General features: G+C 41.4%; 1 protein-coding gene across 4 annotated transcripts in view; it reads right to left on the reverse strand.

The window, feature by feature from the left end:
• The window catches only part of ADD3 (adducin 3), a 123869-nt gene extending 116644 nt beyond the window's left edge, over window positions 1–7225 (reverse strand). For 2 of the 4 annotated variants that reach the window (XM_007446519.1, XM_007446517.1), the window contains exon 1: window positions 4895–5224. The gene's annotated coding sequence lies outside the window, so the exon portion shown is untranslated. Of the gene's footprint in view, window positions 1–4894; window positions 5225–7050 lie in introns of those variants that run through there. The other 2 variants (XM_007446520.1, XM_007446518.1) reach the window with 2 other exon arrangements.
• Between the last annotated feature and the right edge of the window lie 14037 nt (window positions 7226–21262).

Below are 21262 nucleotides of genomic sequence, written 5' to 3' on the forward strand. Positions count from 1 at the left end.
CAAAAAAAAAAAAAAAAAAAAAAAAAAAAAAAGCGCAACTTAGATCTAACCTCATTATAAAGATATAACTATATGTCAAAGCCTAAACATCTTTCATAATAACATTTCAGCTATGGCATAGTTAAAAACTAGTCTATACAATCTTCCTAAGAAGGAAATTTACAAAAACAAAAAGCCTTTTAATATCAGGGATGGGTTCCATCCGTTTTATACCTTTTGGTGACCATGCAACTACTTTTTGAGTTATGCTAGACAACTCTGAAAGCCACATTCATTCTTTAAGGTTTCTAGGATATTCTTTATTAAATTGTTCCTTCAGTGTAGTAAGTCATGTCCTAGAAACCTAAAAGAGATTATTAACGCAGCTTTTCCAAGATACCCAACAAAAAATAGTTTAAAGAAACAAGAGACTGATTCTCATTATCTATGCTATCATCTAAGTCTTTAGGGTAAGTTAAACAGTACTTTCTTGACATTCAAGTATATTTTCAACTGTGCAATTAACTTACTTTTGAACTTGATTTTGCGACTATCCACATATAACAGATCAACATTAAAATATACATGAAATAAACAAAGAACCCACACACCTTTTTTTCTCTGACACTTTCAGTTAATTTTCAGTTAAAGTTGCTGTTCTAGGCATGCTGTTGGGATTCAAATATTCACTGCATGAATGCCAAGTGAGTCATTTCTAACTAACCTGAAAGGAAGAGCATATCCCAAGTAGTATGCTTACACTCATGTGTGTCCCTAACTAGCTACTGCTAGAAGAAAAAAATAAATTCATGTAACTATTCTATATAAGGGATATACAAGGGATAACAGACTTTTTTTCTTTCAAGCCATAGTCAATGAAAGGCTGATAACTTATATAATTTAGAGAAGATTCTTAATATACACAACTCATTGCAGTAAAAATTTGAGATTGTCTTGGCTTTCGGCCAAGACAATTTAGTCACTAGCAGGACCTGAAAGACCTCATAACAATCGCATCTAGAAATACTGGGGCATGGACCCCAAGATCAAATGACAAAGCATTAACATAGAAGACATGAAATAAAGTATCAGGGCACCCATTTTGAATCTCAATGACAAGACACAGTCTATGACTGCTCAATTAATTTCAAATAGGGTGTCCATGTTTAAAAGAAAGAATAGTACTCTTGATTAAACATTTAAAGTGTTTTCTATTCAAACTCTACAAGTTTAATATTTCCAACGGAATCTGAAACAGCACTGAATTTTAATTATAGCAAAAGCATATTAGCATTTTTAGTATGAGAAACAGATTAGTAACCTGTGTCTTCAGTACCATGTGAGTTTTCTTAATTCAACGTATGCTTGTTTTTAAGCATTTTTTCCTAATATTACCTTTCACTAAATTGCCAACAAAGGACATATTAACTCTCTACAATAGTTATTCTAAACATTATGTAAAACAGCTACTAATTTAGGTTATAATTAATTTGCTTGAGGTATCCACTACACTGGTGAAGCAGCAACACAGTTCCTTGAGGAATGTGAGTGACAAAGTAAAAGCCACACGTGACATCTTTCCATGTAAGGCTAATTTTAAGAGGCAACTCAGGTGGAATTTCGAACAAACTTAAGTTAAAATTCACCTCAGGTTAATATGGTGGTGTTGGTAATCAGAAGATGAGGCCTACCGATTTAGTGCAGAACCAGAATCCCTCCAAGGGCCCTGCTGGACCATCTGGAGCCCTACACATCTGGCAAGCTTGAAAAACAAAAAAGACTTTAATCTTTAGTAATTAAAAAGATAACATACTACAGCCCAAATTCTAGCATCCTAGCTAAACATATGTTGTGTGAAAAGAGAATCCTCTTCCAAAGTCAAAAGGTGATTCTACTTAATGGAGATTACCACCATTCACATATAAACACAACTTGGTGGTACTAACACAGGAGGGTGTTACTAAACAAGGCATATGCACACCTGTAGTCTTGGAGATACTGTGAAGGTACTTCATTGATTTGCTAGAATTACCACAAGTGTAATAGCAGCAGGGGCTACTAGTTATGCGGGCTCACTCTCAAGCCAGGCTCTGGGTTCAGAACCAGCCCGTCTGTGCCTAGTAGCTGTACAAAATACTTAAACTCTCTATGTCTGTTTAGGCACTGGGTTGTCATGAGGATTAAGTAAATTAAATCATATAAAACTGCGCCTGGCACAGAGGTAGAGCAAATAAATATTGGCTGTTACAAATATCTGCTGAGTCTTCACTTGCTGGGTTGCATGATATAGCCACCTTCAGAAAAAATGTCATCTTATACTGACGATGATAAACACATAAAACACTGAGTACCAGACTATATTCCAAGCACTTCCTATATAACAACTCTGTTAAGATTCCGATATTATCATTCCCCAACATTTTACAAACCCAATTTTTTCAGAGTTGGGTTTTTATGCTTTTATGTGACTTCTTCCTTCAACAGAAATGCTTCTTATACTCTGACGACATACATAAGTGCTGCCCTGTACTGCTAACCAACTACTTTGAGATAGGAGAGATTAAACAGCCAACAACCTGTATAGGCTTGAGTGTGACAAAAACACTCAGACATGACAGACCTACTTCAGGAGGCCTCACAACCCCAGAGGTTGGGCCCCACCCTGTATTTAGGTTTTAGGATTGTGTGTGTTTAGGTTTTAGGAGGTCGGCTGATGCTGTGTCCTCTTAGTCTCAAAAGAGGTTCTCGTTTTACAAAGACCAAATCCACACTTCAAACACCATTGAGCAGAACCCACATTCATCCCAGTGTAACATTATTGAAAAAGGGGGTTAGAAATAGCAAAGAGTACAGCATAATTTTCTCATTCATTTTCGGAATGTAAAACTTATATTCTGAAAATACAATCCTTCTATTATGCAAAATAGTTCCTAGATGTCATATGATCACATATGTAATATGTCAAATGTTTACCAACAAACATTTCCTTCTATCATACCTGTAAAAAGCTGCAACATGTTGAATGTCTCATACCCAACTACCTCAAGAACTCTTAAATTATGTTTAACATTCGAAACAGATACACCAATTTTTTTCCTTAAAAGCAACTATTACCAACATGCCAACATTTGTGGTCAATTTAAAGAGCACAGACTGAACTCTTTGGAAAAATGAACACTTACATATAGCAAAAGCGGCCATTTTTTTTTTCTGGTCTTCCCTCTGCAAAGTTAATCTGCTCAATTTAAGCAGACGAAAATGAGTGAGTTACAGTGTAATTACAATGCAATGGAGACTCAGATATAAAAACTATACATAGTTAAAAAGTAACTTAACCCTATAAATGAATAAGTCCCATATCTTAATTACACATTTTTAAAAACAGTCAAGCATCTTATTTAAAAACGACAAATTACGCTGTATTCTTAGTTTACTCTCTTTAACAGTCTCATTAGAAGCCTTCTAAAGTCAAAATTAGGATGTACCCAGTATGATGCAGTTGCACTCCATTCCAAGAAAAGCAACCATTTCATACTGCTAAATCTAACATGTCGTACAATTTAACATAAACGTTCCTGCGCGTTTATGTAGCTGATTCCTACCCCCTCCCCCAAACCTTATCAACTCCTTCACCAAACTTGCATATAGTCCTCACTCAAAGCCTCTTGGTTGGGCTTCCCTGGTGGCCCAGTGGTTAAGAATCCGCCTGCTAATGCAGGGAACATGAGTTTGACCTTCCTGGTCCGGGAAGATCCCACATGCCGCGGAGCAGCTAAGCCCGTGCACCACAACTACTGAGGCTGCGCTCTAGAACCTGCGAGCCACAACTACTGAGCCCGTGCGCCACAACTACTGAAGCCTATGCACCTAGAGCCCGTGCTCTGCAGCAAGAGAAGCCACTGCAATGAGAAGCCCGCGCACTGCAACCAAGAGTAGACCCTGCTCACTGCAACTACGGAAAGCCTGCAGGCAGCATGAAGACCCAATACAGCCAAAAATAAAATGAATAAAATAAATTTTTTAAAAAATGCCTCTTGGTTGAGTTAAATTCCATTTCTCTCCATACACCTCTAGCAGGTCAATTGCAACAGCACATGTGCCAAAGAAATGAGTGGTTTTACTCACGCTCCCATTTTAAACGGGCACCTACTTGCAATTAAATCTCTGCAACAAAAAAGCTTACCTGAGGCCATTCTTGCCATTCTAATAGAGGCCTAGCTTATTCTACCTGTCTCTGTGGTCTTGCCTCAGCTATAATAGCATATACCCCCAAAGAGGCTGGACACCAGCAAAGCGGACCTGCTGCCAACTCTGCCTGTCACCCCGGGCAGGAAGCGCAACCTAACATGTATACGTTTGTAGGGGTGGGGTGGGTGTGGGTCGGGGGGGATGGGAACGCAAATTACAGAAGAAAGGTTTGGTTGAATACTTTCAACTTGTAACAGAAGTTGTTTAAATGAGGAAAACAAAACTAACCAACACTCCCTCGCTTACCTCCACCCTTTCCAACCGCGGGAACCTACCACCTTCCTGGAGCGCACCTTCAGTGCTTAAAGTACCCCGGGTCACTGACGCTTCAGCCAGCTCTTGATTTTTAGAACTCCCAGTCCTCCGGGAGAAACCAGAGGACGCCCGAAAGACTCGGGCCCACCCCGCGGCGTCCCGAGATCCTCCCCTGCAGGTCCACCCTCTTCGAACCAGCCCGAGGCTCCCATTCCAGTCCCGGAGGAAGAGGGGTCCACCTGAGGCCGCAGGGGCAGCCAACAGGCAGTCCCCTCCACCCCGCGAGCCTTCGCGTTCCCCACCCCCGCGCGACCCCCTGGAAGGGTCCCCGCAGCCCAGCCCGCGCGGGCGCCCGCCGTCCCCACCGGGAGGAGCGGCGGGAAGGCCGCGCCTTCTCTCCCCTCAGGATTACCTCGCAGCGCGAAGCCGGCTTTGTGCTTCCCTCCCTCCTTCTCGGCGGCCGCCGGGGCTGCAGCGGCCGCGCGATCCTCCACCGCCGCCTCTTAAGCGCCGCACGGCTCCAGAGGGGAGGGCAGAAGGGGAGGGGGCGTGAGAAGGGAGGGACCTGGGCGCCGAGCCCTGTGTAGCAGGAAGCGGCGACACCTGGGTCGCTATGCCTCTAGCTCTCGCTCTCTGTTTTTAAAAAATATAGTTTAAACCCCCTTCTTCCCCCTCCCGCCCAGCGGCCCCGCGACCGTTACCGGCAGGCAGCTGGCTCTCTGGCGGGACTGGCCGAGAGCCCACGAAGTGTCCCCTGGCCCCGCCCCTAAGGCCCCGCCCTTAGGCCCCCAGCTCCCCTGGCTCCACCCCCACAGGCCCGCCCCTCGCAGCCCCCGAACGCTCATGGCCCCGCCCCTCGGAGTCACAGTACGTTCCTGGCCCCGCCTCCTCAAGGCCCCGCCCCGCGCGGCCCCTCGCGCCCCTCCAAAGCTTTGGTCCCGACCCCTGCGGCCCCCTTCCTACCTCCCTCACCCTGTCTCTGAAGACGCGGCCCCGGGCCCCTACTGGCCTGGCCTCTGGGAGGGCCTGGTGTGGGGCAGCTGCCTAGCATCTCTTCAACGTCCTCCCCGCTAGGCAGCTTCGATTAGCGGCGTCCCCTGAGGGTCGGAGGAGTAAACGACCCCGACGGAAACCAGACTACAAGCGGGAGGAGGGGAGCCTCGGCGATGCCGCCCTCCCTAACCTGAGCGAGCCACCACCACCCCCACAAACCCAGCTCCCGAGGCTGAGACACAGCTTTCAGAGTCAGCTTCAGCCGCCCACACCGGCTGCTGGGTCTTCAGCGGGAGGCCACTGCTAAGGTTCCACCTCCGCACGCCCCCCGTAGGAGGGGCCTGGGTATTCTCAGCACAGTTGCCTTTGGGGGCGCCTCTTTCCCCTGCTCACCTCCAATGAGAGGCCGGGCAGGGGCTCTCTTCATGAGCTCCACTTGAGTCCGTCGAGGGTTTTCACCCCGACGTTGGACCCTGGCCTTGAGACCTTATGAGAGCTGATCTCTTGGAGGTGAAAAGTCAAGGCACTTTGACAGCCTTCAAAATGAATTCGGGGCCGGGTAAACTTTGCACTCAGTGGCAGGGATGTGGATCCATCTACAGGTGACGCTGGGCCGCCCACCCCGGCTGCCCAGACACGACCTACTCTAAAAATAGACCTCCCAGCAACGCACACCTTTCTCTACCACCCACGACTTGCACATCCCTCTCGCATACATGTCCTCCACAGTCACGAATGCACTACCAAGCACACCCTCCGAGCGGCATTCCGGTTATTCATGGTCCCTTGGGTCAACCCCACCCTAACACACAACAACAAACTTCATTCCCCACGCTTATCTCCCTGCGTTTCCAAGGTACTGGCGACAGTCCCCTTCATTTCCTTCCTCTTCTGCAGACTCTCTTGTCCCCCTCAAATACTTCATGCCGTCCCCCTCAAATACTTCATGCCGTCCCCCTCATCTTCATTCCCTCCCTCTTCCCTAAAAATGTGCTAATTAAAATGTAGTTTCCTCTTCCCACATACGAAGTGTGGGAAATGAATCTTGGCTTGACACCAACTGTGATTCATTTATCCTCGTTTTCTCTCCCCACTGGACTAAAGCTACAGAAATTTTAGTCTACCACCATCTCCCATATGCTCAAAATCTAACCATGCCTTATGGTTTTTAAATACCCCTAAAGGATCGTGGGTAAGGCTTCCTGGCTTTGGGAAGAAAATATTTAGAAAACGCTCGGCCTGTCATTTTATGTGGCGTTTTAAAATATCTGCAGTATTTGAGAGAGATACTGGGAGTGGCTAGATGTTTTCTTGCATTTAAAAAGCAAAAAATGAAAAAAGCTTGGCACGCATCAAGGTTAGCCTTTTTATGAATAGCCCCCCAAAAATGTGTTAGGGGTACATATCAGACAATAGTCTCCACTGTACAGGACATTTGCCAGTCACAAATCTAGACCCCCCTCAAAGGAAGACAAATTAACATAGTCCATTTTAAGCATGTCTGATGAGCAATCCTTTCCATGATCACTCCCTTTCCCACAGTTTCTGGACAAAATGGATAAAAGATTTGCTTACCCACTGAGGATCCAAGGCTTTCTTGTGTCCAGGGTAGTAGACGTGTGTATCTTCTAGGTGTGGATTCTGCAGTGCTGCACGGAAACCCACTGCAGCCTCAGACCGGCGGTGGCAGAGGCAACAGCAGCAGCGGCGGCGGCAGCAGCAGCAGCAGCAGTGGCGGCAGCAGCTTCTCCCAACGCTGAGTAGTAAAGTGAGTGACTTTGGTAGAGACTCCACAATTACCATTAGGTACTTGCTTATGAGAGAGGAGGTGGAATCTTTCTTAAAGGAATGGGTTTTGTTTCTCCTCTCCACTATTGCTTCATAAAAGGCAGAAAGGGTGGAAGCAGGGAGTTTTTTTGGACTGAGTAAGCAGTACAGCTGTAGGAGGTCAAGGTTAAAATTAACTGGGTGATCGAGGGACCAATTTAGTGTGAGTCAATGAAATGCTAGAAGCATTAGTTTTAAAGAGCCCTGCTAACTTCAAACACTGGGGTCCATGGCAAAAATAAAGCCATGTGCCTTGAAACTGAATAGTATCTTGTGTTGATATTTAATTTCCAATCATTGCACTACAATGATAACTATATAAAGGGAGGTTATTTAGTATTTAATACAAGAATGTGAAAAGAATAATACATAAAATAAAACTGATTTACATGATTGGGAACAACAGAGTCCAGTCTTACTAACACTTATAAGCATATCTGGAATTTCAGTGAATGTCAGTATTGGAAAATATATTATTGTAAATCAACTATACTTCAATTTTTTTAAAAAAAGGAAATATATTATTGACAGATACCACTTTGTACTTATAAAAATCACAATATTATTTATAGAAAAAAAAATCTAAAATAATTTAAGAAAACAATAGCAGGGTACTATTTCAGTGGCAATTCAAAGTTCAGCAAAATTAAGGAGCTCATAAGTAGATAACTTTAAATGCATGCAAATTTACTGTTTACACTATTAGAATGTGATGTGTCCACATATGAGGAAATTGAGAGTCTGCATTATAACTTTAAATTTTATTATAGACAATATTCCTCAACTTAAGCACTCAACATCTGTGATTTTTTTTCTTCATAGGTAAATGAGGAGGTGTGGTCCCAAAATATGAATAGAGAAAACTATGGAAAATATTCTGCAATTGATGTTTTTGCACAGCCTTTGTTAACTACCTGAGCAAGTAAGTAAACTCTTTTGTTCCATAGTTCCCTATTTTGTGAATTGAGGATGTTGGATTGAAATTTTCCTTTAGCATTCCAATAGACTATGATTTTATGAGATTTAAACTTTTTTGTGTGTGATTTAATGCATGTATCTTTCAGTCTACACTACTTTTCCTGAAAGCTTGGATTAAAAATAAATTTTTATTTTAAATGTGCAGCCAGAGTTTGTTATTTACCACATTCCAAAATTATTTTGCAAATCAAGTATCGTTTTTGTAAAGTGAAAAAACAGTTTCACCTGACTTATGATTTTGTACCCAACTATGACAAGTTTTCCTGAAGCAGGACCCTACAGTATTGCTAAGGATACTGACTTGGCTGGAGCACAAAGTGTATGTTTAATAGCGATGAGGACATAGTTAAAAAAACTGGTGTATCATTGGATGGTAGGGTTGGAAGAGAATTTAGAGCTCACCGACTCCAGCCCTGTAATTTCACAAGTGGAAAAAATGGAAACCCAGAGAAGCAAAAAGGGCACACAGGGAAGTTAACTCAGTCTCCACTCTTCCCATACACACAAGTCAAATAACAGCACATATGACCATATACACTGTTTCACACACCCACACTGGGGGCTGAGCAAGACCTGTCACAGCAACAGAAAAGTAGTTTCACTCAGTGACACTATTTGTGTACATGTAGTATAAACTAAAGAGATATATCGAACAAGTGCTTATAATGTGTGTAAATATTAACACAAGTTTTGCCTTCAGGCTTGGAGCTGTTTATGCTAGAAAGTAAAGAAATTTGTCCAGGGGAATTTTTTTTTAAGTGACCTCTAAGGAAACTCACAACAATTATTTGCAAACTCTTACTTACCTTCCACACAAATGACAGGGCCTTGCACTTGTTTCCTTGCACCCATTGGTGCCTCTGTTCCCTTTAGTCTACATCCTCAAGCATACCTGCCAAGAGGAAAAGTTCATTTTGGAGCCAGGCAGGGGAAAGTACTGTAGAGATTTAATTCTGGCCTTCAGAGATGCTTTATGGAAGTTGCTTTTGGGGCTAGATTCTAACATTTTTCCTTAAATCCTGGTTTGGTATTCCTGATAAGGAACCTGGCACTAACCTAAACCCATTCTCCCTAGTTTCAAAGGGACATTACCTTAGATTAGATGACATAGCAAAATTAGTGTTTTGTATACCCGGCAAGACAATTTGTCATCAACAGTTTTTCTTTAAAAAAGCCTCCTAGGGCTTCCCTGGTGGCGCAGTGGTTGAGAGTCTGCCTGCCAATGCAGGCGACACGGGTTCGTGCCCCGGTCCGGGAAGATCCCACATGCTGCGGAGCGGCTGGGCCCGTGAGCCATGGCCGCTGAGCCTGCGCGTCTGGAGCCTGTGCTCCGCCACGGGAGAGGCCACAGCAGTGAGAGGCTCGTGTACCGCAAAAACAAAAACAAAAACAGAAACAAAAAAGCCTCCTAGGGACTTCCCTGGTGGCGCAGTGGTTAAGAATCCGCCTGCCAATGCAGGGAACATGGGTTCGAGCCCTGGTCTGGGAAGATCCCACGTGTCACGGAGCAACTAAGCCCGTGAGCCACAACTACTGAGCCTGAACTCTAGAGCCAGAGAGCCACAACTACTGAGCCCATGTTCCACAACTACTGAAGCCCATGCGCCTAGAGCCTGTGCTCCGCAACAAGAGAAGCAGCCGCAATGGGAAACCCACGCACCGCAGCGAAGAGTAGCGCCTGCTCGCCGCAACTAGAGAAAGCCCGCGAGCAGCAGCAAAGAGCCAATGCAGCCAAAAAATAAATAAAATTATTAAATAAATAAAAAGGCCTCCTATAGGAAGAGAATTGAAGGAAATTAGTTGCCCAGTTTCTTCATCTGTTTTTATCTTGCTCTTCTGCAAGGAAGGCATTTCATTTCATCTACCAGGTGGTAATGGACAATGAATAAAATGGCTGTTATTTGTATAATTCAAAGCAACCCCTCAAAATTAAATGCATTTCTTTGTATCTTCCCCAAAGTACTGAGCACAGTCTCTTATATAAAGGCACTTAATAGATACTTTAAAAAATGAATACACAAATTAATGAAATGAATAGCTCCCAAAATATCCAGAAACTGATTACAAAGTGTTTTTGTTTGCATGTAATTTGGATTGTCTAAAACAACTGACTCCATCCTCTACTTCCTTTTTCTAACACAGTCATGACCTAAGAGAAACAAATTCCTTTCTGGAGAGCTCCTTAGGCATGCCTGATTTGTATTCTCCAATTAAATTGTAGCCACAAATCTCCACGTGAACTCTGGGTAGATCAAGCAGTAGTGGGACAGTCTCTCTGCCAAGAAAGCACTGGATTACATTTCAAAATTCCGCTGCTCTAGTTCTAGTTGGGAAACCAACTGGTTATGTGACCTCGAACAAGTTTCTCGACATGCTTGTGCCTCAGTTTAGCCATCTTTTAAGTGGCCGTGGTGTCTTATAATACCTGCTGTCCCTACTTCATAGGGTGGTTATGAAGTTCAAATGATAATAAAGGAAAAAAATGCTTTGAACTTTTCAAAGTACTTTGTAAATAGAAGGTATTATTATAGGCAGATGTATTTAAAATCAACTATCTAGTTCAAGGGAATTTACCCTAAACAACCTGTTTTACTACTTACTGGTTCGGAAAGCCAACAGGTTAATCTCTCTCCCTGTGTGTGTGCGTGCATGCATACACACACACGCACGCATGCACACACACACACACGCATGCACTCTGCTGCTCCCAATTTAACAACTTATCAGCTTTGAGGCTTTCCCCTTGGGTCGGGAATAACATCTGCAATATCAAGAGCTAAGAATTTATATAGAGGATCCCTCTTCCATCCTTTCCCCCCAAGTGTACCTTTTTAAAGCTCTCGGACCGAAAAGTAAACTCAGTAAAGCACAACAGCCTTTTAATACTTCCTAATGTCATGTATTCAATCAGTGGGGTTAGATGAACCATTCATTTTGAAACTTGGCCATGCTACATACGTTTTGATCACCCTTTTGTGTCGAGCGAGTCTGGAAAGTAGTTGGGGAGCAGAGCAGGAAGGACTGACATGGAACTCACGCTAATGAGTTCTCTGCTCCCCAAGGAGATATAATCGGGGCGCGATACTCAAGGATTCATCAACATATTTTATTAGCACTATGTGACCTATATGGTTTATTTTAAAGGAATTACCTCAGTTAAATGCCTGACAGGTCCTTATACAACTGTTTAAGTAATCAGGCCTGATAAATTTCTGTAACGTTTATAAACTATCACCCTCAGAGTCCTCCTTTTTTTTCCTAAAATTATTTCTTGTCATTTATTCATTTTCCATTTGGTGAGTCTTTTAAAATCATCATGGCTAAATAAATAACTGCTAATACACAAACAACTAATAAACAATTGCTATAAATAAGATACTCGAAATTAGAGGCCCACACATAGGTAAGATAAAAACTAACAAAAAATCAACTTACCAGTTTCTGTGGAGAGAAATGTAAAATGAATACAAAGTATGCAATTGCTATGTTAAACCTAAAATACATCATTTACCTATATATCTTATCATCTCGTGCCTTAAAATTTCAGCTGCTAATCTTTAATATATATGACATGATCTAAAACTGGGTGTTTTAATCCTTATGACACTATTTCTAGAATGTGATCAGGAGCTACCTGCAACAAAATCACTTGGCATGTTTCCTGAAATTCTGGTTCCTGGACCCTATCCTTGAATTAGAATCTTTTAGGATGTGGCCATAGATTGAGGGTTTTTTCCAAGCATTCCAGGTGATTCTTATGTGCACCAAATTTGAGTACTGCTATCCTACAGAAACAATGTACTGTGTGTAGAATCTCAGAGATAGGATGAGAGAAACATAGATGGCTCCTTGTTTATTATGTGAGAAGGGTTCAGAGAAGGACTAACACTGGCTCCACCCTTTCTATAGTGTAAACTTGGGCAAAATTTTTAATCTCTCTCAGTCCTAGTATCCTCATCCATAAAATAATTCCTGTTCAGCCGTGTTGTTGTGAGGATTATGTCACACAACATGTCAATCATAACATATGGAGAGCTTCTACTCTAGAGCCTGGCCCGTAGTGGAACTTAAGTGTATGTCCATTCCTTCTCTCCTTGTTCAAAAATGGGCTCCCAGGTGGTTTCTTCTTGTCCAGTGTTTTAGTATGCTTGGTAGGGGAATATAAACAAGTAGTTTAATGAGAGCTAATATTCTGAGTACTTATGCTATGCCAGTGCTAAATACTTTATACTCATTATTTCATTTCATACCCAGAATAATCCTTAAACATAGGGACTATTATCATTTTCGGGGAAAGAAACTGAGGATTGTAGAGGATAAGTAACATGCCCAGAATCTCAGAGCAAAGAATTAGCAGAGCAGGGATTCAACCCCAGGCATTCTGGCTCCAGAGCCTGTTTATAATGCCGTATGTTTTGAATATTCTCTAAGTGGCTTAGATTCCAACATAGGAGCCAGTCTCTTAGAAGGAAAAAGCAACTGCAAAAATGGAGTTTATAAACCTGCCAGAAATACAGACAAATGAATGCCATCATTTGCCTATCTTAGAAGCCTTTGCCAGTTGCCTATAACAGAGTATGGCACATAGTAGGTGTTCAAAAGTATTGAATACATGTACGGCAGACCTTTCACCAGCATACTATTTAAGCAGGTGACATATCTAAGCCCAAGTTTTAAATTTTCCAGATTTTCTAGATCAGCTTATATTCTGACATAATGCAAGTCACTAAATTTCCGAGCTATGGATAATCTTATCATTTGCAACAAATAGTTCTTGAGCATTTGCAATGAACTATGCACAGTTTGGCACTTAGAGGATTATTAAAAAAAAAACAACACAGCAACAAAACCTTGAGACATAGCTAGCCTATACCCTAAACACCCAGCTGGAAAATAAAACACAAATGCATGAAGCAATCAGACTGCAAAATCACTATATATGAGCTAATAAATGTGAAGCTCCTAGCAAATGGTAAACAAGCAATAAATTTTATCAAAAATATTATCACCAATATTATATTATCAATTATTATCCATAATATTACTTTCTATTTCAATAATCATTGTCATAATTATTATAGTTTTATTAAAAATAAGAAGAAATAATCATTGTTATAGCTACCATTTAATGAGTGATCATGTGCCAAGTATTGTGCTTGGTGTTTTATATGTACATATATATTTAATCATCTTATCAATCCTGCTAAATTAGTACCATTAACCATATTTTTTAAATGAGGAAACTGAGGCTCAGAGAGGTTAAATAATTTGCCCAAGGCACATATTTGATACGTATTCCAGAGTCAAGGTAAATAGTGTACTCAAAGAATCCAAAAGGGGTCAGGGAAGAGAGAGATCAATTCCCGCTGGAGAAAACAGGGAGTATGAAGGGCAGAACTGTGACAGGGAAAAGATGGAGGAGAAGGGCCTTTGATGACAGGGGTGGCAGGAGCAAAGGTATGTGTGTGAGTTTCCTGAGACAGTTCCCCCAGCACTTTGCTCAGGCCATGCTCATGGTGAAGCACGACTTGGATCTCTTCACTGAGCAGACAGGAAAGTGTAAAGAATGTTGGCAGAGCAGCAAGTAAACCTGTCTGCCTGGAATGAAAAGTTTGTGTGGGGCAAAGTTAGAATACATGTAGTCCCCAAACATGACCCTGAAAACTCAACCTTCATTTATGGATAGCCTTTTTAAGTAGCCCCATCTCGAGTTACTTTCCATTAATACACTCACTTCTTTTCATTCATGGAGGCAATAGCATTTTTTGAACTCCTATTATGTGCCAGCCACCAGGTGCTAGGGATAGAACAATGAATAAAGCAGACAAAAATCCTTGTACTCATGAAGTTTTATTGTACTGAGAAAACACAGATGTTAACATGTAAACAAGTTGACAAGTCAGGTTATTTCAGATGCTAAGGACTATAAAGAAAAGAAAACATACCATTGACAATGACTAGTTAGGAAGGATGAAGAAAGCCTCTTTGAGGAGGTGACATTTGAGCTGAGACCCAAATGACCTGAAGTTGTCAGCTGGAGAGAAAAGCAAGTTCAAAGGTCATGAGGCAGAATAATCTTGGTATGTCTGGGAGACTGAGAGAAGGGAATGGTGGTTGAACACTGTGTGCAAGGGACAAAGCGCCCCAGAGGTGGCCAGAGTGCTGGGGGTGGGGGGGTGCTGGGCTGGGTCATGCAGTTCTGGGAGATCAGGGTGAGAGTTTGACTTTTGGGAAGTTTTAAGCTAAGGAGGGATAGGGTCTCATTTACATTTTTGGAATTTTGCTCTGGCTGCTGTGTGGAGAATGGGCTCAAGAGGGAAGTGGTTAGGGGCTGGGAGGCCAGTTAGGAAGTTATCAAAGCCATCCATGCAATAGGAAATGGGGTCTCTTTGCAGGGGTGGCAGTGGAGATGAGAAGTGAATGGACTTGGGGCACATTTTGGGAGTAGAGCTGACATGACTTGAGAATGGATTCATGTGGTGGGTAAGGAAAGGGAAGGAAAGAGAGAAATCAACCCAGAATGACCTCTAGGCCTTTGGCCTGAGCATCTGGGTGGAGAGGGCACCATTATCTAAGACAGAGAAGACTTGAGAAGAAAGAGCATGACAGGTAAAAGTGAACACTTCTGTTTGGTCATGTTCGGCTTAAGATCACCCTCTTTCTTCAGAATGCTTGTTCCATTCTAAAATTATCTTGTTTATTTTTTCTATTTGTTCACCATTAATTTCCTCCCTGTAAGAATCTTTGAAAGAGCAGGAAGTTTGGTTATCTTGTTCATTGTTGGATCCCTAGAGGCCAGAACACTGAGTATGTGCTCAACAGCTATTGGGATTTGTTGAGTGCAGAGTATGTGCTCAACAGCTATTGGGATTTGTTGAGTCCCGTTCAGTGGTTCTCAAACATACATCAGAACCACCTGGGAAACTTATTAAACGTTCAGTATCAGCCCCTGCCTGAAGCCCTCCCCACCAGAACTTGGCTTTAGTGGGTCTGGGATTGTACTCGGGAAACTGCATATTTAGTTAGGACAGGAGATGGGCAGTGAGCTACAATCTAAACCAGTGGTTGAGGTATATTAGTATTCATTCAAATATTTACTTTAGAAACCACATTTCAGCACCATCCCAGAAGACTGAAAAGTGTGGCTTTAAGAATTCAATGGTATTCTCAAGTGCAGTTAAATCATAAGGTGTTCATTTTAAAGCTTTTGAGAGAAAACCATTGAAAGAATCCTGAGGTCCCTCCCATCTCATTTGACTTATGTGCTCTAATTGGAAAGGGTCTCGTAGGAGGCTCCTTCATGTGAAGAAAAATGGCTACCTGAGTGTGGAGACAATCCTCCTCTTCTTCCACATCTCCAAAGTGTGTCCCGCACCCATTGACAGGTATGTGAAATGCCTTTACTCGGTGATTATAGTAAATGTATGTTTTTGTCTGCACAGCATCTGTTCCCTTTTCTGCTAAGAGTGCCTCAGTATTCCTTTGTGGAACCTTTTTTCATCCCATTCTTGAAGTGGGACCCTTCCCTTTCCCTGAGCGAGGGGTTGGCCTCAAGCTGGACCAACCAAATGTTCCCTCCCTAGCATTTAAATATTGAATAGAATGACACAAAAACTTAAGGAGATGAGAGTTCATTTTGAATGAGGTCCCTGAGGAGAATGTGATTAGATGCTGCTGCGAAGATCTTGCCTGACTTGGCTCCTGTCCTTTCCAAGACCTGATACTTCAGCTTTACCTTCAATTTTATGAGCCGCGAGCCTTATTCTTCCAATAAATTCCTTTTGCCTAAGTTAATTAGACTGGTCTCAGTTGCTTGCAATATAATCTATGACACAGCAATTACAAACCTTGCAATCTGTCATTCGAGGTAAAACTTTCAAAACAAACCCTTCCTGAAAGCAGTAATACATTGACCTAAGTTTTCATTAAAGTGTAAATGTCTTATAGCAGAGATTGAACAGGCAGATGAGAGTGAAAGGACTCCGTGGCTTGACATTGGTTCCACCACTGAGGTACGAAAGAAAAGGATGGCTGGGACATGACACATAAATCCCACTTTACAAATTTGCCCTGAATTTACACATGAGATAACTAGCTTGCTGGAAACCCTCAACACTTTTATTTCATAGTTCCTACTCAGCTCTCCCAGCTTCTGAATTTCTATCTTCAGACAAAACTTTCAGAGTAAGCCTTTCCAAAGCAGGGCATAATTACTGGGACACATAAACCTAACACATCAATTTATGAACATGAGAACTCATAATATTAAATTTAGTTCTCATTTCCTTCTGTGGCCCCTAGGGGGAAAAAAGAACATCCTGTCCTTTTAAATCATTTCTGCTAAATCCTAGTCATTCGTTGACCTCTCCCCTCCCCCCATTTAAAAAAAAAACCTGTAACTCTTTAAGACTCTTAAGAAATTAATAATTTATGTGTTGTAAGCAATATTTTCTTGAACAAGTTTCTCACACCCTCATTCTTAGTGATTGCTGGGATTAAGCCACAGCAGACAGGATGCTGAACAAAGCCAAGAGCGTGCTGAGTGTGAACCACATCCACGGAGGATAAGGAACACATTATAGTTTAACAGGAGTGATAAAAATGACATCTAATCACTTGCAGATTGTACGCAGTTTTAGTGGAGGTCAAAAGTAAAAAACAGACTCATTAATTTAAACATTTTAATTTTTTTTTTCTTTCTTTCTTTTTTTTTTTTTTTGCGGTACGCGGGCCTCTCACTGTTGTGGCCTCTCCCACTGCGGAGCACAGGCTCCGGACGCGCGGGCTCAGCAGCCACGGCTCACGGGCCCAGCCGCTCCACGGCATGTGGGATCTTCCCGGACCGGGGCATGAACCCGCATCCCCTGCATCAGCAGGCGGCCTCTCAACCACTGTGCCACCAGGGAAGCCCTAAACATTTTAATTTTTAACAGTGGTTGCTGTTTGTGAAAACTAGCCGTAACAATATTTGGCTATAAATCTGTACAGAGTCTGCATGGTCATTTTCCTCTCAGATGAGAGGGGTGGATCACCACTCTCATTATTAAAGCATAAAATAGTATTACACGCATTTGCTGAACACTTACTATATTCCAGATACTATTCAAAGTGCTTTATAATATAGGTATCTCATGTAATCTTTACAACAGCCCCATAAGGTATTATCCTATTATTCCTATTACAAACAAGGGAACTGAAGCACTGAGAAATTAAGTAATTTGCCCAAGATCAAAGAGCTGGTAAATGGCAGAGGTTGGGTTTTAAACCCAGGCAGTAAAATGACTACAAAATCTGGGTTCTCAGCCCCTTCTCTTACCACCTCCCAACACTGCTTAGCCAATTAGTGAAATAACACCCGGTCTCTCCTTCCACCTGTACTTGAGGCCCTTCTAACCCTCACTTTGAATGTTTAAAACTACATTTTGAAAACTATGTGAACTAGGTAACCAAAATAATTAGGCTTTCCAGATGCCAAATTACTTGGATATTAATTGTTAACTAAATGGTGAGCCTTTCCAGCAGCCTTGACAGGAATTTACTTACCCAGATTTTACAGTAAGTAAAATAGTAAGAATTTAGAGATCTAAACCAAGTCAAGTCTCCAAATGCATGAGCAAGGCCTTTGATTTTCAGATTCTGTTGAAGGGTTTATAAGTTGTTACAGTGGATTTGGGATGGAGGAATGGGTGGTGATCTCTCACAGAAAAGTGGGTTCCTTTTCTGATAGGTGGTTTTTACTTCTTTGCCAGAGAGACAATTGAGAGACCAGCCTGAGACTTGCATCTGTACTCACCTGGGTACAGAGTAAGGGTGACACATACATTAAACAACTTATTCTCGAACATCCAGAGGCTCTGCAGATACAGTGTAGATTTTCTGAGCCGGTCTCCCTGCAGTCTGGCCATGGCACAGCATGCTTCAGCCCAGAAGGCGGGTAGTTTCTTGAAGACTCTTCTTAGTCTTTTTTCTTTTTCTTTTCCTTGAAATGAGTTGTAGAATTGATCCAATCCTGACTGCTGTCTAAAAGACTGCCAGAGTTTTTACAGGATGTACCTCTAGGTGGGCTTGGCTTTTGTTTTTTCTAGGAGTATGCCAGCTCCTCTTCTCTCATGCCATTACTTTCTTTACATACAACATTAATACTCTTATTACTGGATTAGGAATCCAAGGCGTTAAAAAAAAAAGAGAGCGAGAATGTAGGGTGACACCGAATGGTCCTGCCCTTGGTGACTTTGCTCTTAGAAGAGACAGGAGGAGGGAAAAAAAGGAAGAGATGGGAGGGCAAAACAAAGGCATGACTCCCTGCCTCTAATCATGTATTTGTTGTGGGGTATCAAGGTGGAACCTAGGTTAGCTAAAGGCACAAACAAAGGAGTGCAGACATATCTCGGAGATATCGCGACTTCTGTTCCAGACCACCAAGATAAAGCTAATATCACAATAAAGAAAGTCACGCGAAGTTTTTGGTTTCCCAGTGCATATAAAAGTGTGTTTACATTATACCCCAGTCTATTAAGTGTGCAATAGCATTATGTCTAAAAAAAGGTACATACCTTAATTTTAAAATACTTTATTGCTAAAAAAATGCCAACCATCATCTGAGCCTTCAGTCAGTAGTAATCTTTTTGCAATAGTAACATCAAAGATCACTGATCACACGTCACTATAACATATATAATAATAATGAAAAAGCTTGAAATATTGTGAGAATTACCAAAATGTGACACAGAGACATAAATGAACAAATATCGTTGGAAAGATGTCATCAATAGGCTTGCTCGATGCAGGGTTGCCACAAACCTTCTATTTGTAAAAAAAAAAAATACAGTATCAGCAAAGTGCAATACAACAAAATATGTCTGTAAAAGGGATTCAAAATTATGTAGCTAAGTGCTAGAAAGGCTACAGTCATGGAAGTATGTGTGTTCAATGGAAAGGTCAGAGGAAGAGTCACCATGATGCTTGGGTTCCACACTAGTTAGTTGTGAACTTGAGCAGGTTACTTAAGGATTCTCAGCTTCTGTTTTCTGATCTGTGAAATGGGTGTGGGAATCAAATTATACATTTGTAGACTTGGAAACAGACTCAGAGGTCATTTGATCCAGCCTCTGATCCACTGCAAGAATTTTGTATACAGTATTTTTGACAGAAAACCAATCACCCAACCTCCCATGAAAGGGCACTCATAATCTCTTTATTCTCCTTAAACTGAGCTAAGTTCTGTGTACCTCAGGAGGTACGTCAGGACCTCCATTCATTGGCCATGGTTCTTTCCTATGAAGTTCTGAGTTGGCAACTTGGATGGCAACAGAGATAATACAATACATTGGAAAGAGAATCGGATGAGCCTGAGCCTGGATCCCAACTCAAGCACTTACCTAACTGTGGAATCTTGACCATTGCATCAGTTCTATGAGGCTCAGTTTCCTTATCTGTCTAATGGAGAAATTGCAACCCACGCTGCAAATTTGTTGGGACAATTAGAAATAATTTATGTAAAAGGCCTTCACATAGAGAGTGCTTAATAAAAAGACCATTAAGAGGATTCTTCTTCTTAGAATATAATAAAATCAATATCTATTGAGGCCTGAGGAGTTTATGGCATGTCCTTGTTACAATGGTTTGTTCTGAAATTTGTTAGCTTTTCCTCTTGTTCCAGTCCTAAATAAATAACTACTTCCTATATATTTCAATGCATTTCCCTTCCCAATAAATCTTCTCTTCCTTGTACAGTTAGAAAAGGAGAAAGGAGCTTGAATGCAGACTTAATGAAATTGTAGGTGAGAGTATGCTAACCATTTAGGGAAAAAATCCACAGTAGAGGTGGAGTTTAATCTTCACTCTGAAACATGAGCAGCTTCTGAGTTTTGCTGTAAAGAAATTATTTGCTTCTGAAACAAAGCATAGTTGCTAAAATGTGCACCGGGAGGAGAGATTGTGGCAATATAGAGAGCATGTTCACTTTACTGGGGTGAAAGGAATTCTGTGAGTTAACCCAGAGCTGTGGATCCCATAGTCAGTCAAAACCTCATAGAGAGTTTCCTTAGGAGCAGAAGCTTCAAAGTGTGTCCTCTTAAATTTGGTCATAACTGTCAAAAATTAAAACATATGACTCTTTGATTAAGTAAATCCACTTAAAAGACACTACCCTACAGAAATCCTTGTATTTGAGATAATTACAAGGATATTCACTGCCATGTGGTTTTCAATAGCAAACAAAAGAAACAACAGTCTAAATCTTTAAATAGGAGAACAGTAAAAACAATTTTAATGGATCCATAAAACAATACTATGCAGCACTGATGAAGCATGATGTTGACCTTGATATACTAACCTGGCATGGTGCCCATGATATATTGTTAAAGGAAAAAAGTAGGTTGTAGAATAACATGCTGAGAGTAATGTCATATTTGTATATATACATACATACATATGTGAATGTACATATATTTGCATGTGCAAATAGGTATAAATATATGTTATATGTTTAGAAAAAGATTTAGAATGTGTACATGAAACGGTTAATGTTAACAGTAAGTATTTACTTCTGAGAAATGGGACTAGGAGGGTGAGGGACACTTTGATTTTTAATTTTAAATGTTATATATTTGAATGTTTTTACATATATAAATATTATTTGTATCATTTTGAAAAACAATGACATGAGAATAGCTGAATTCAGAAACATATATTTAAGCTCTTAGTTACCTTTTCCTAAGTTTCAGGAGTCCTCACTCGGAGAATACCTTTTCAAGGGAAATGGATAAAGTTAATCTGTTTCTTTTGGATGAAAAGAGTCTCAGAATTGAAAAATCATATTGTTTAACTCCCTAGAAATATACCCTCCTATCCAAATCCTCAAGTCAAGGGGGGAATCTGGAACCCCTGACATCCCAGGGTTTCTTCACACTTTTCCACTGCTTTCTTTGGACCTCAGAGAAGGCCAAAATTTTAACTAGAGTGCAAGTGTTTTCCTTGAAAG

This window comes from Lipotes vexillifer, unplaced genomic scaffold (genome assembly GCF_000442215.2).
Source record: "Lipotes vexillifer unplaced genomic scaffold, Lipotes_vexillifer_v1.1 scaffold1444, whole genome shotgun sequence".
Lineage (NCBI taxonomy): Eukaryota > Metazoa > Chordata > Mammalia > Artiodactyla > Lipotidae > Lipotes > Lipotes vexillifer.